The following is a 14,929-nucleotide window of genomic DNA, read 5'->3' on the forward strand; positions in this document are numbered from 1 at the left end:
ATAATGGCAAATGCTTCCAAAGTAGTTCAAGACACGAGACATTACCTGCTTTTGGAAGGGAAAAAATGCACTTAGCAGAGGCAAACCTTTATTTAATTAGCCACAGTGTAAAGGTTTCTTGTATTCCTTTGCAGTTACATGGCCGTGAGAGACTGTGGAGTACCTGAAGGGTAGCTCCTACTGGGACTAATTCAGTCCAGACAGCTCCAAGTATGTTCATTAAGCTCTGGCTGGGTTTCACACAGGTGGGGAAGGTTAGAAAGCAACAGATAGAGAATGGTACTGATTGTGTTAAGCATAAAACACCATCTGTTTCACAAGTAAGAAGGGAACAAAATCGGCATGTCTTGAGGAATACTATCCTGCTGCTAGAAGTCAGCCCTCTTTTTTATTTATTTTTTTATTTTCCTGCTACATTTTCAAGCTTCAGTGTAAAGCAGCTAGAATGTAGAAACCGTAAGCTCATAAATCAGGGGGCTGCTGAAAAGATGCCAAGGTTTAAACTGCCATGGGGGCTTTCAGACTTGTAACACGTCAGAAAAAGAGGGAATTTTAAATAAGTGTTATGGTTGGCAAGAGAGAGGGAGAGAATAGAACAGGGTTTAATTCTAAAGTTCTAAAATAAAGCCAAATAGGCTTGAAAGTCAACTGGTGTAGCAGTTAAAATGCTCTACACTGATGACTGCTTTCTCTTCACTTTTGAAGAATTAACAAGTAAGAGGGGAAAGTGTGTTGGAATGGCACAGTAACTACGTCAAAATATTGAGTACTTTATTGTTGAATTAGAAAATCTTGTGAGGGTTGCTAGTTAAGAAGAAACATTACAAGCAGATGTAAATGGCTGAATACAGATGTGTCTGAGGGGTACAGAGCTTTGTGGACACTGTGAGCCTTGACTGTGGCCATATGGGGAACAAAGAAATTTTCCTCTGTGCTCTGCTTGTAGCAAATTCTGCTTGGAAAAACCATGGGTGGGATTGGGTGGCTACGGTGCCTTGGAACATCAGAATGCAAGACCAAGATTTCTGAAGATCCTGAAGGTGATGGTGCCTCACCCCTTCAGAAATCACCTGTCTGTGTGAAGGGCTTTGCTGTGAATCCAGGGACTCAGCCCGTAAGTCCCATTTTTTATAATCTTGGTTTATTATATATCATCCCCAAACTCTGCATTAGTGGGACTAAAAGTGCAAGAAGTCAAGTAAACTGTAAATCTTAACTGTCACAGATGTAACAAAACTTTAGTGGTATTTCATATTCTTGTTAAAATCTCAGGTCCTGAAATAATAAAGAACTGGAAATCCCCATTTTTCTTTTTTGGCCTCTCTCTCACTCCCCCTTTATCCTTTTTATTTTCTTTTCTGTGTTTTTAATATAGTTCCATTACTTGAACAGGACTAATTTCCTGACCCATTAGACCAATAATGGTTTTCCCAGTTCTTTAGCTGTTAAGTGCTGACCTAGGCTTGACTTGTGCCAGCAAATTGTTCACATTAGAAACAGGATTTTGGGATGTGAGCCAAAGTTTTTACAGGAGAGAGTAGAGATGAGTGTGGGCACATCTCCTGTGCCCAGCAGAGCTTTGGTGGGAGTGGAAACAGTTGACATCTAGGCTGGCATGAGTCCCTCTGACACACAGGTGATGCAGAGTGGTAGAGAAAAGTCCTGTAACAAATGTTAATTCGTTGCTTCCTCTTCACTTCCCTGAGGAGAAGCATCATAGATATTCACTTCATAACCTTTGCAAGAGCCTGTGCTCACCTTTCAATATTTGTCTTGCAACACTATCAGATTCAAAGGCTCGATTTTTTATGTTTAGAATAGAATTTTCTAGACAGCTTAGCTCCCATCCAGTGCAGACCCTGAGATTAGCTCAGCTGGTAAGAGCATGGTGCTAAAAACCACCAGCGTGGCAGATTTGATTCCCATATGAGTCATTCACTTAAGAGCTGGACTTGAGGTTTCTTGTGGGTCCCTTCCAACTAAGAATATTGTGTTATAAGAATCTGTGATAAGGTGACCCCCAGAGACGCTTTTAATGGTGTCAGCCTACCTGGAATGTGATTTTTGGTTGGTTCTCTTTAAAACAAGGGCTTTTGTTGCTGTTTAAGAACTCAGGACTTCTTGGTTTACAGAACATTTTAACCATATGTGATTCCCCTCACTGGTGTGCACCTGAACACCCTTTACCATTTAGAAGGGTCTGTTGAAGTACTCCCAAGCTAAGGTAAGACCATGTATCCTCTGTAGAGTGGGTGTCTGCTTAGGAGGACTGAAGATGAACCTACAGAAAGCAGGACTGCCGAGGTAGGACCTGTCAGGGACATTTGGGTTTGGATTGTTTCTGTGCAGCAATGATGAGGTGAAAAAATGAGACAGGTCAGCAGCTTGGCAGCCTCTGAAGAAGATTCCCAGGGAAAAGGACTGTGCTTTTCAAAAAATTCCTGTCTTGTACTTGGCTGAAACAAAGGTCCAAATCTCTTTGCCTCCTTCTGCCTGTCTTGGGTGCTTTTAACCAGGGTTAAAGGCACATGAGGCTGGACTGAGAGCTGCTGGTGCTTTTGAACCTCTTGACCTTCCTGTTCAGCTTTATTAATGTGAACTCCTCATCACCTCCTATTTTCCAGCCTGGGTACTTGGTAGCAGAGGTGAATCAAACCCCCTCAGTGTCCTCACCGTAGTGACATGCAGCTTTGGTCACATTTGAAGTGCAGTCAGGCATCATCTCTTACAGAACCGTGGTGTCCCCGGTCACCTTTGCTGCGGCACTGATCAGCTGGGGCTGATCGGCCAGGGGCTGCTGGGACTGAAGGGGGATGGCCCCAGACGGTTGGCATAGAGACTGAAACATGGGTGGAAAAATGTCAACCCCTCCAAAAAGCCTGGGCTGTGCCACAAAAAGTTCCAGTCAGTTTTTCAGCAGCTTTAGCTTGTAAAAGTCCCATTTTATCTCCCAGTCAAGCAGTCGTTTTGTGACCTCCAGAGTTTATTGCATAAAGTACAAGACATTAAGTTCATTACCAACTGTAAGGAATTTTAGCAAACAATAATTAGCAGCACTTAAAAGATATTCTGTAGCCTAAACCACTAAATCCATGGGTATATAACAACCAGCCGTGGAACATATGTGTGTGTAACAGTATCAATATTGAAAGCCCCTACTGTGATGAGCCATAGCAAAGCATTTTTAGTCGACATACTTTTGGGATCGCTAATGATTAATTAGTGTGTATCATAATGTAAAGCAAATGTCACCTCTGCTACCTGGGGCTGCTGTCATTTGAGAGGGGAAACTATTTCCAGTTGAAGAGTGGCTGAAAAATGCAAACAGCATCTCAGCCTGCCATCTCGTGGGCAGAGTCCCACGGGTCCCGCGGGACAGGAACGCGCCCCTCCCCGCAGCATTCCCAGCTCTTGGCACCGCTCGGGAATGGCCCACAGGTCTCTCCACAGTGCAGAACGATTTAAAAGGAGAAAAACCTTCAACAGCAAATGTTTTGTCCTCCGTCCCTCTCTGGAGGGCAGCCGCCTGAAAGGGAACGACCTCAGAGGGTTGCTAATAACCAGACAGAGATTTCTGACACCACATGGCAGAGCTGTGTAAATAAAAAGCCAGGATTAGGTGCCTAAGAACCATATTATTACTGATGATTTCTCCCTTAACTAGCCTCATTATTTGAAGGTGTTGCAGTTGAAGCAGTTTGCAAGACAGCCACAGAGCAGATTTTGCCTTCGCTGAGGGAAGTCCATGAATTTTCTCTCAGTGTATGAAAATCACATTGCACTTACTTTTGTGCTAATTCACAATGTTTTGTTTTATCCCAGCCCCCTCTTTCTTTTCATTCCTCAAGAGCTGCAAGTTTTCAGCATAAATGATATTATTTTATAAATATTTGTTGCTCATTTTTTAAAGTAGCTCTCTGGGAAATTGTTACTAGCCAAGAGGAAATACTACAAATTTAGTCCCACAATAAGATCTAGAAAAAGAGATTTTTCTGTTTGCATTGAGAGAGTGCCAAGATGTATCTCTTTGCAGGCTCAGCCTAAAAGTGTTGGTTTACTGATTTTTACAAAAACCAGGGATATCACAACTAGACTAATAAACATTTTCTATTCAGCATTATTTAATGCAAATGGCTAAACTGATGATTTCAACTAATGCATTTGTCTTCTAAAACTGCAGCATTAAATTTTGTAATCCTACTGTCAAAAAAAAAAAAAGGCAATATAACATTGTGGATGCCTAAATACTGTAATCAGATATCACTGATCTGGACAATTTGTGTGAAGTTAATACAGTTGCAGTTCAGTTTGAAAAGGGGAAGATTTGTTTGATTTATCACATTTTTTTGTGCATGCAAGTTGAAAAGTGTGCTTGATTTCCGCTATGAATTGTATCCATGCCTCATCACTCCATATTTTTAGAGGTATGCTGACATCCTAAGCACAGTAGGATCTATACTTGACATTTTAAAGGGGCTTTTATAATTTATGTGGATGTTTGATACAACATATTTTTTCAATCTGTAGTGTTGGGAGGCTCATGAATTTGAGCTTTCATTCTCCATACATTCTAGGAACAGCTAATTTTAAGATGTAAACTCTATAACTTGCATACATTTTCCAATTCTCTGCCTAAAGTATATAATGATAACTTATTGTGTAATTGAGAAATTTCTTATGTAAATAATAATAGCTGTAGTGGACAGAATTGTCAGACTTTTATCTAACTAATTGTCAGCATGGGTTTGATTACTTTTGATCTTTTGCTACTTATTGTAGCAGATTAAAAAAAACCTTACATTTCATGTTGCTGTTTTTTAGCAAATAAAATTCATGGAAATATTCTATTACATGTCGAACAATACCGTGGTTGTCTAGTAAATAAATAATACTTAAAATGACAGTCTTGTTACTGAGAAATACACAGAGAATAGCAAGGCCAAGGGGATGGGAATTGATGCAGCCAAATTATAGCCATCTCTGATAATCCTGACCATAAACAGTGAAATTTCACTTAAATATCTATTTCAATTTATTAACCTAGCAAGAGCGAAAAGCAACTACTGAAACATTGTTCAACTTCTGTGTGTTTTTACTATTGTATTTGATTTTATTCAAAACCGTATTTGTGTTCTGCTTTTATGTTCTTATTTCAGCAAGAACTTGGCAACCTAGAAACTGCAAAGTTCAAGGGATACTTCCTTTTCCATCCTCTCTCTTAATCCCTTTATGGAAGGAGAATGTGTGTCTTGTCTAATGTGTTGTTTCACAGAGTAGATTTTTTTCTTCTTAAAATACCTGAGATATCTCTTACACTAAAATCTCTCAGAAGGAATGCAAAGGAAAGCTCAGGGAATTTCATAAGAGTTATGGACTTTCTGGTTATTCTAACTCTGCACTCTTGGCTCTGTTCGCCTTGTAATTTAGAAGATTTTCAGAGTGAGATACGGCGGTTCAGGGGTACTTTTGAAATCACAGCACCGGGCCATGAAACTGTTCCCTGACTCTCCTCTAGATGGACCAGGACAGTGCTGGGAAATGCTTTTTTTGTTAGTTACGCCAGGGGTGTGGGGTCCTCGGGGGCTCCTGGGGCACTGTGGGCTGTGGGAGCTGAGCTGTGCTGTGCTCTCCAGGCTCTCTGTGTCACTGGTGGGGAAGACACAGGCCCTGGCAGAGGGAGCTCCCGTGACAGGAGCTGTGGTGTTGGTGATCCACAGGCAGGACCTCATCCAGCTGGACACTCATTTTCATGGGAATAACCAGTCAAAGTTACAGCCCTGCTCTAGTGCTGTGCTGAGCTGTGGCCTGTGGGCTGCGAGGGAGGAAGTGCAGTACCTGAGGATGCAATCAGAGCTCAGCTCTGAGGGAGTGGGATTCCTGCCCCTGGAGCCCTCCCCAGCCTGCCCTGCCCGCACCGCGTGTGCGGGGCTGCGGGTGAGCCCACCCCGGGCTGCAACGCTGTCGTGTGTCTGCTGGGAATACAGTCCAGCTATTGCCTGCATGCACACTGTCATACACAGCCTGTGATATGCATCTGTTCAGAGCTATTCAGCATATTCTATTAATACTTAAGGTGTAATTACATTATTAACGCATTACATAAAGAGAGTGCAGCGTTAGCTTGTGTTAACTGGATTTATTCTCCTCCTGAGCTTTCAGTCAATCTTCCTTGGACCTGCCATACTCTGAACACGAAAGAACACGTTTCTCTCTCCAAAGGCCAGCTTTGCAGACAGTGTGTATGTTAAATAAAGTGCATTCACTGATTTTGTGAAGACACTACACAAGGCTGAATGCCGAGTTTCATAGACATATACTGCTAAAATTGCCTTGCCTATTATAAAGATAAAAATATCTTTTTGTTCAAATGTTCTGCTTGCTTCTTTACAAATGAAGGAGTTAAATACTGAAAGGCAGGTGGATGCTGTAACTACTTTAGAAAAAGATGAATAGGGCTGATGGCTAAAGCTACAGGGAATCTATTGAAGGTCCAGATGCAGACATGGCTCTTACTCTACACACAGTTCAAAGTGGGGTGAAGCTGCCTGGTTAATTGGCTATGAAATAACTAACCTCTGGGAGAAAATTGCCCTTGTAGTTAATTGCTTGTGTTCAGGGTAACATGTAGCCACCTGGCTGATTAGTGCCCTTACCTATATTTACACCCACCCGCGTTTAAATGCAGGCAGTATTGTCAGGCTGGCTGTGTGCATTCATCTAGTGGCCCTCATAGATTAAAGAAAATATGGCCATCAAGGTCAGTTTTTCTTTTCATTCTTCTTTTATCTCCTTCTGAATCCCCCATTTCTCACATAAGAAGAGCAAATTCAATCCTGAAGTAAATCCGCTGGCTTTAGCAGAACAGTAATGGAATGAATTTTGTCTCAATTGTTTAGTTTGGTCATATTACAGAATCATCAGGGCTAGAGTGGGGAAGTAAACTGACTTATGGAAGTCAGAAGGCAAGGCTGGTGAATGAGTGGAAGGAAAGCAAATAGAAATAGAGACAGGAAGTTGCGGTGTTTTTATGATGGAAAAATTTATGGGAATAGGTAGGACAAACAGCACTCAAAGAAGGTATTAAGCTTTTCTGAGGTGGAGAGATGGAGAGGAGGGTCTACTGGTGTTCCCACTATGTATCAGAATTTTTGTTCAACAGAGTCTTCAAATGTAAGAAAAACCTTTCTTAGTGTAAAAGTAATCAAACACTGGGACAGGTTGCCCAGAGTAATGGACACTCTATCCTTGGATCTATTAAAAACCTGACTGGACGTGGTCCTGGGCAGCCTCATCGAGCTGACCTTGTGTTGAGGAGAGGGTTGGAGAATCCACAAACTTTACTCTAACCTCAGCCTTTCTGTGCTTTTTAAAATTCTGTGACTAGGTTAATATTTGTCATTATCTTACTGTTTTACATTTATCTTTGTTTTCTTTGACTGGTAGGTAGTTAATTTGGTTTTCTTTTTATGTGAATGACTATTATTTTACTCTTTCATTTATTTAGTTGAAATGTAAACTTTTTAAAGAGAAATGTACACTATTTCTTTTATTGATAAAGACTGTAGTACAGTTGAAGGTATAGGGAAGCTAAATGGAAACCTTGCACCAATGGAATGCAGCAGATCTGCGAGAATTGTGGCAGGAGAGTAGGATTAACACATCACAACTCTAAGTGATAAGGACCTGACAAGGGTAATTTCCTTCACACTTTTGTACAAGGATCTATATATACAGAACTTGCACTTGAGAGATAACACAGACATAAAAATATACATAAAAATGGTGTGACAGAAAAAGATTATGTTAACAACTATTTCCCAGTCTGTAAAATGTGGGGAAAGTGCATAAATTCATGGGCTGGTATGAGAAATTGTCTCCCTTAACTCTATTGTGTTATAATGAGGACCTTCCACTTGTATTAAAAATGGAGCCTTTAGAACCTAGCAACAAAAAGGATCCATTTGTATTAAAGATTTGTTTAAGGATGAACATTTTAAATCGTTTGACCAATTTGTAGAAGATTTTAATATTCCTGGAGCTCAGTTTTCCCATTTCCTTTGGCTAAGACATGCTGTTCTTTGTGAATTAAAGAAAGGTATAGAAATGCAAATGTAGCAGATTGAAAAATTGTTGTACAAAGAGACTGTCTCACTAAATTGATTTCAAGGCTATATAGGACATTGTCAGTATCCTTAGACAAAGGCAAATTGGAAGTTAAAGAGAAAAATGAGAGAGATTTAGGTAAAAATCTTAATATACAAGAATGGAAACAGACAGTTTAATAAAATGGATTTGTATGAAAATAAGACATCACGTTGTTCAATTTAAGTATATCCTGTTCAGAGAACCTATTTATGCCCTCTAAAATGGCAGAAATATATAAGGAGACTATCCCATAATGACAGCAAGGTACTGCATAGGGGTAATGTGTACATAGATATTGTATGGACATCAAATGGCTTCACAGAAAGGTCTCAGGAAGTCTGCTATGCAAAATGAGATGTTTTGGTGTGTTCAGACTGAATTTTAGACTTGTTGATTACACCAGTGGGAGAGAGATATTTCTTGATGTGTTTCAAGGGATTTTTAACAATTTCTTCCTGTGCTTAAACAGGAAGACATTAGAAGGCCAGAGGAGAAAGATGGTCTGTGCTTTCTGTGGCAGAATATTTAATTTGTTCTATGCCTCAGCATTTTATTATTAAATATTCCACAAGAGTAGTGGACAGACTAAAATAAGTTTAAGCTTGTGAGGTGTATGGGTCAGGTGGAAGCAAAGGCCATATAAACAGGTAGACAATGAAGATGCTGAGATGCGGCCAAGACACAGCACTTATCTGAAAAGAGGTGAAAATCTCAGGGCACTGCAAAGCTATTATTGTGCAATTTCTTAGGGGGATAGTAAAATAAAATACTAAAGAAGCACTGAAATAATCATTAAAAGAATATCCAGAGTTTTGAAACTTTTTCCTGATGCCTGAGTTGAGAAAATCTTGACTCTGCATGGTGAATGGAGTTGGTGCTGTGATTGTTATGGACTAATTTACCTTTGTGAGAGCTGGTCAGGACATCCTACCACAGATGGATGTCTGGCTCACAAGGAGAGGTCCCTTCTCCACTGCTGGTTATGTGGGAAAGATGAACTGAGGTTTCTGCTGAGGTTTCTCTCTGTGATAAAATGTCCCAGAAGTTTCTGCAGTGACAAACTCCCTCTGCACCTGTTCCCTTGCATGTCAGTGACCTCTGCTCTGGGCTCTGCTGGGTCTCCTCACCTTTTCCAGCATGGTGGCACACTCTTAATCAGGAGTGATTAAGTCCTGCAAAGTAAGACTGTGCCTAGTTTCATTTTTTCTGTTGACTGAAAGTGGCACCTCGGCCGTCCTGGTGAGATGACAGCAGAGTTATCAAGGGCCGGTCCTGCAGCTCCGTGCAGGCGTCGTGTTTGTCTTCACTGGATGTGGTAGCCGCAGGTGGTGAAGGTATGCAGCTCACACCTTCTACTCACTTTGTGCCAAAACCTTATGTCTTAGCTCTGGGACTCTAAATCACACATCCCACACATTCAGTTGGGTGTTTTTGTGCTGAGAATTCGGGTGACCAATGCCTGCAGTGTGTGCAAACAGACAGCAGCAGTGTTCCACAGGAGCCATAAGCAGTGTGGCTCCTTGGCAGGACACAGGTAGAGCTTCACAAGCCAGTCTCTCAGTTGGACATTAGGGATGTCATTCTGCAGTTCTCTGTGCAATTCTGAGATCTGTCTGGTTGAAAGCTAAATTTTGCTTTGATATCTCCTACTCGTGACTTTCTCCCAGTGAAATTGCAACGCTGTCAGGCATCTGCTTTTCACCCACCCAGTTCAGCAGATAACAGTGCTACTTCATAGACTCCTGTAAAATGAAAGAGGATTTTTTTAATGTTCTATAAAATTTATTATTTTTCAGCCAAAGTTGGCTCATTCTTCTCGATCCTAAATAAATGTATTTTCTTCTTCCAATAAATGAAAGACCAACAGTTTATAGAAGGAAACAAAAGGGACGACTTTAAATGTAGTCTTACTAATGAGTTAATCAGCATGTTTGAATGCTAATAAGCACAAGTTGATGACTGGATCATCTCTTTTCTATTGTCCACTGGGAAGCTACATTTAGGAAATTAATTCAAAATTCGTATTTAACTCACTTTGCTTATGAATTAATGTGCATATTTAAATCTACCATGCAACAGTGCCTTTGGTATCTGCTTTTATTTTTCCTGTCTCCTTCCTCCATTAATAATTACTATGCTCTAGTAAAAATTAGAGGAGGGAGGAAATACTACTGATCATGAATTCTAGCACTGTCATGCAAAGATTGCTTCTAGAGCCTGCAATCACTTATTCTTTAAATAAAGGCTTCTGATTCTTGCCTTTGCATCTGGAGTATCTGTTGTCCCTGTGTGACATCAGTAAAGTCTTTCCCGACTGACTCAGGTGTCTCTTGCAAAAGGACGGGCCTGAGGAGTGCCAGTGATGCTGGGTTAGGCGGGGAGGGGAACCCAGCTGCTGTCAGGTGTGCTTACAGCCTTTGGAAACGCGAGTCATTTCAATTCCTTGTATTTGCAGGACTGGCAGAAAAAATGTCTGATGGTTGCTTCCTCAAGTCTGCTGCACAGGATTGCTCAGGAGGCTCTGGAGAACTCAGCAGAGCAGCCACTGACAGCGGCCTTGGAGAGCCGGAGGCTGCGTCCGGTCCTGGTGCTTCCAGCCCCGAGGCACGGGGATGCTCTTGTCAGCTCGCAGGTAACAGTGAGTGGAACGAGAGAGGTGAGCCTGAGAAGCAGCTCCTGCACTACAAATCAGTAAAGGTTCCTTACCGCAAGGGGTGGAGCAGAAGGAAATCTCCCGTGTACAAACGTCATGTCCGTGGAATAGATTGATTCCCTGAGTGTGATCCCACCAACTGCTGATCGCCAAACCTCCTGATACCTCTACTGCCTTGTTTGGCAATAGAAAACTGTTTAGCTTTTCCTGTTAATTTTTGTAGTTACCATTAAAGGCAATACCACAACTAACATTATATCAGCCAAATTACACTAGTGTGCTGCTTCTATTTTTTTTTTTTTTCTTTCATGCTGTGGCATTTCCTTTCCCTTGAAAACACTCTTTCACTCAGCCTAGCAATTAACTGCTTGAACAGTATAATAAGGAAGCAATTAAGAGGTGACAGAGAAAAATTAACACTCCATTTCACATTAAAGGCCAAGTGAGTATCCTGGCCATTGTGAGTTAAATGTGTCTTTGAAAACCCATAGTTTGGATGTATTTTCCTTTTGAATAAGAAGCCAGCTCCATGTTTTTTAGTCTAGAGTCCCAATCTGAAAATGGATGATAACTAATTGGATGCTGTCTGCTTAAACAGGCTGTATTAATTGCAGTTTGTTCTCCTGTAAGTGTCAAGGAAAACAAAATCTTTGTAATGTGTAGGCACAATGTATGCAGCCTCAATTTGAATATGCATGTATCGGGGCAAATAAAGCGAACTACTGCATGCAATGTTGCCATGGCAGGCAGTATTTGCATAATAAATAACAGCTATCATGAGACTTTCTTTATGAAGTTCTCTCCTGTGTTGTCAGCCATAAGAGCTGGCAATAAAGGAGCCAATATTGAGAAAGTAAGAGTGTGTTTTGCTTGCAAATGCAACGCCCCGACCACAGTCATTGTCAGGCTTCAGATCGGTGCTCTGAGGAGCACAGGGGGTTGCATTGCTCTGCAGTGCAGCTCCAGCCCATCAGCCACGCAAAATGTGGCTCCAAAAGTGTTGTGTGCGAGGGCAGACTTTCCAGATCTGTGCCGTGGGTGCCGCAGGGCTGGCATGAGGTCAGTGGTGCAGCATGTCACGCAGCATTGACCCGAGACCCGTGATTCTTTTAAAGGTTGGACTTGATGATCTTGGAGGACTTTTCCCGTCTTAGTGACTCCGTGCTCTGTAATTTGTGACAATCGAACAGGTGGGACACACTGGAGAGGCTCCAGTGGTGATGATTTTTAGTTTACAAGCCGCCTTTGTAATACTCCAAACTTTTGTGTACCTTTTTTAGCAGTCAGTAAGATCAAGATGTACTGTAAAAGCTCTTGGGCTGGGATGTGCCAGTGAAATCATGGATGTGTCGCTCTAATTCCAGAGGAAGTGAGGTTGTTCTGTGTCTCAGAGATGGTGGTTTCTGCCCTGTGTCTCCAAATACCCAAAATATTAGGGAGAGCAAAGGGAAGGTCTGGGTTGGAACATAAGAAAGAACCTTGGGAATTAAAGGTGAGAATAAGTGCAAAGCTGAGGCTGTGTGCCTGGAGGTGGCTGAGCACGGAGAAATATGGCTTTGGTTTGAAATATGGTTTTGGCATGAAGTGAAGGACAGGACTGGCTCGAGGAGGCTCCTGCAAGGCTTACTGAGGCAAATGCTGCTGCTGGTAACTAGCCTGTTCATATTTGTTGAACAATCCAGTTTGTAATTCAGTTCTGAAAACAGGGAGAGGATGGTAACTTATACACCAAAATAATCAGACTGAGGGGAATCCCTGTGTTCCTCTGGTTGGGAATACACAGCTTTCCTGTTGCTGTGCCAGAAAATTATACTGAGGCTTTCCAGGCTCCTGGAAAACAAAGCACCAAGTTCTGGAAAATTTTCAGCAAACAAACAAGCAAATACTGTCATGGTTTGTATGCATGGGTTTAATGAGCTTTGATTAGGATTTTAATTTTGTTGGTTGATGCGACTTGACTGAATGCTCTTGCGTGTGATTTAAATAAGGAATACATTCTTTTGTCCCATCCCAGCCTTTACCAATAAAACTTAAATGATGAAGGGGTTGGTAGTACTGGATAACTGGTGATACTGGTCTGTGTGTGGATAGGCAGAGTGAGAATTATTGTTGGTAAGTCCTTGGCTTTTCCATAACTTTTTGAAAAATAAATCAATGCTGAAACTTATAAGAGGCTTTTCAAAGTGACTACCAGTTGCTAACATAAAGCAGGTCCCTGATTTGGTTTGACATTTGGAATCTGCATGGGGATTTTTGTTTTACCTTTCTATATCAATTGTATTTAGTAACAGATGTAGTCTTGTCACATAATTTTTGCTGTCTTTAATAAATTGTAAGGAATAAGCTGACTATCAGTATTATATGAAAAGTAAGCAATGATTTCCAGGTTTTATTTTGCTCTGGACATCAGGAATTATACCTTTATCTGTCTCTATTTTTTAGCTAATGGATGGACCATGTAATATCTATAGTATGTAATATCTTCTCCTAAACAGAAAAGAAAAAGTCTCTTCAAACAAGTAACCCCAGATCTCATACAACAGCACAGCATGTGTCAATTCACACTGTGTCATGTGACATGAAACTACTTAATACAACCTGACTTGGAGTGACATTTGTATTGCCCATATCATAGAATAAAAAAATAACACTTTCACAAGTGAGGAATTATCTTTTCCAGTTGATGGTATTTTGCTATTTGCAGGTAAAAGTGAAAACCAGGTAAGGGTTAGTGAGCTACCTTGAAAAGAAATATTACAGTAGGGAAGAGATTTGATAAGGGCCTAACCATGCTGGCAATGCAAGCAAAAGAAATGGTTCTGTTCATGAAAGGATGGCTCTGTCTTTAGATGTGATTTGAACTGAAGCAGGGGAAAACCCAGAGAAGAGATCTCAGCTTTTGAACAACAGGCTTGTGAGCTAATTAAGGATGAAATACAATTTTAAGGAAGGAAAAGAAAACCTTATCTATTGCCAAGGACTGAGGGCACGTTTTAATCCCACACTTCCCACTGCAGGGGATAGGTAATGCAGGGACACCCCAAAGATGTCCCTTTGCAGAGCACAGGGCAAAAGGCACCAATGCTGGCTGTTCTCCTCACCATCTCACCACTGTGCTGTAGCTGCTCATGTTGCCTCATGAGAGGACAGTTCTGGGCTCTATTCCTACCCCGAAGACATTGAATTTTATGGTTTATTCTTAAAAATCCTAATCTGATCCACAGTTCAGAGCAATGCGTCCTATAAATGCTGGACAGGGAAGTAGCTTATGAGTAGTGAGGGTCATCTGCAGGCTCTGGTACTTTTTCTGCTCACAAGAAAACCCCCAATCCTTCTGGAGGCTTTTCTATTTAGACTGGATCTTCTGCATAAGCACAGGAATCCCTTTGCAGTAGCATCTCATGGTGACCTGCAGTAGTCCCCCTTTGCAGTTCACCATCTTCCCATTGCTTTTAAAGCATCTCCTCATTGTGTATTCCTAAAAAAGCATCATCACACAGCTGTTGCAGCCCTTATCCCCCAGTCCCCAGCTGCACATGGTGCTGTAGGGTATTTTGCACAAGCCCTTTCCTGTAGCCCAGGAACTGCAAGTGGATGTTACCTTTCAAAAATGGCCGTGAAAATAACCTGACAACTGGGAAGACAGATGGCAAAAACATCCTGCCATAGACAGTTCTTTCCCTGCCAGAATTTCTGTGGAGGGCAGTAAATGTCTCCATTTTGCATGAGACTGGGTGATTTCTGCCAGCTGCTTGGGTATCAGTGCTCCTTGGAGGAACTCTCATCCTCTGGTAGTTTCTTAAGCCCTGAAAAGCAACAAACACATTCACACTGTGATATTTAAGATCCTTCTGGACAAAACCTTGTAACCTCATTGGTCTCTACAAAGTTACACAGCTCCAAACAAATTGCACCTTGCCCAGCATGCTGGTACTTGTGTATTTCTTTGACTTCAAAGTATGGAGGTATTGGGAAGATTAATTGTAAATTTATTTCAGGTGTTTTCACAGATTTTTTACAAAGCTACACAAATAAGCATGCAATGAATATTTCTTGCTCTCCTGCCATGGCCCCATGCTGCCACTGCCATGGCAACCACGAAATCTCCTCTCCTTCCCTATCTTGTCTGCT

At 41.4% G+C, this 14,929-nt stretch overlaps 1 long non-coding RNA gene across 1 annotated transcript; it reads left to right on the plus strand.

Annotated features, from left to right (window-relative positions):
• The first annotated feature begins 340 nt into the window (after positions 1-340).
• On the plus strand, positions 341-11,511 carry LOC138110282 (uncharacterized). Its single transcript, XR_011150856.1, has 3 exons — positions 341-456; positions 947-1,114; positions 10,601-11,511. It is a non-coding gene; the product is annotated as an uncharacterized lncRNA (long non-coding RNA).
• Positions 11,512-14,929: the final 3,418 nt, after the last annotated feature.

The sequence above is a fragment of the Aphelocoma coerulescens genome, chromosome 4A (genome assembly GCF_041296385.1).
Source record: "Aphelocoma coerulescens isolate FSJ_1873_10779 chromosome 4A, UR_Acoe_1.0, whole genome shotgun sequence".
In the NCBI taxonomy this organism is placed as follows: domain Eukaryota; kingdom Metazoa; phylum Chordata; class Aves; order Passeriformes; family Corvidae; genus Aphelocoma; species Aphelocoma coerulescens.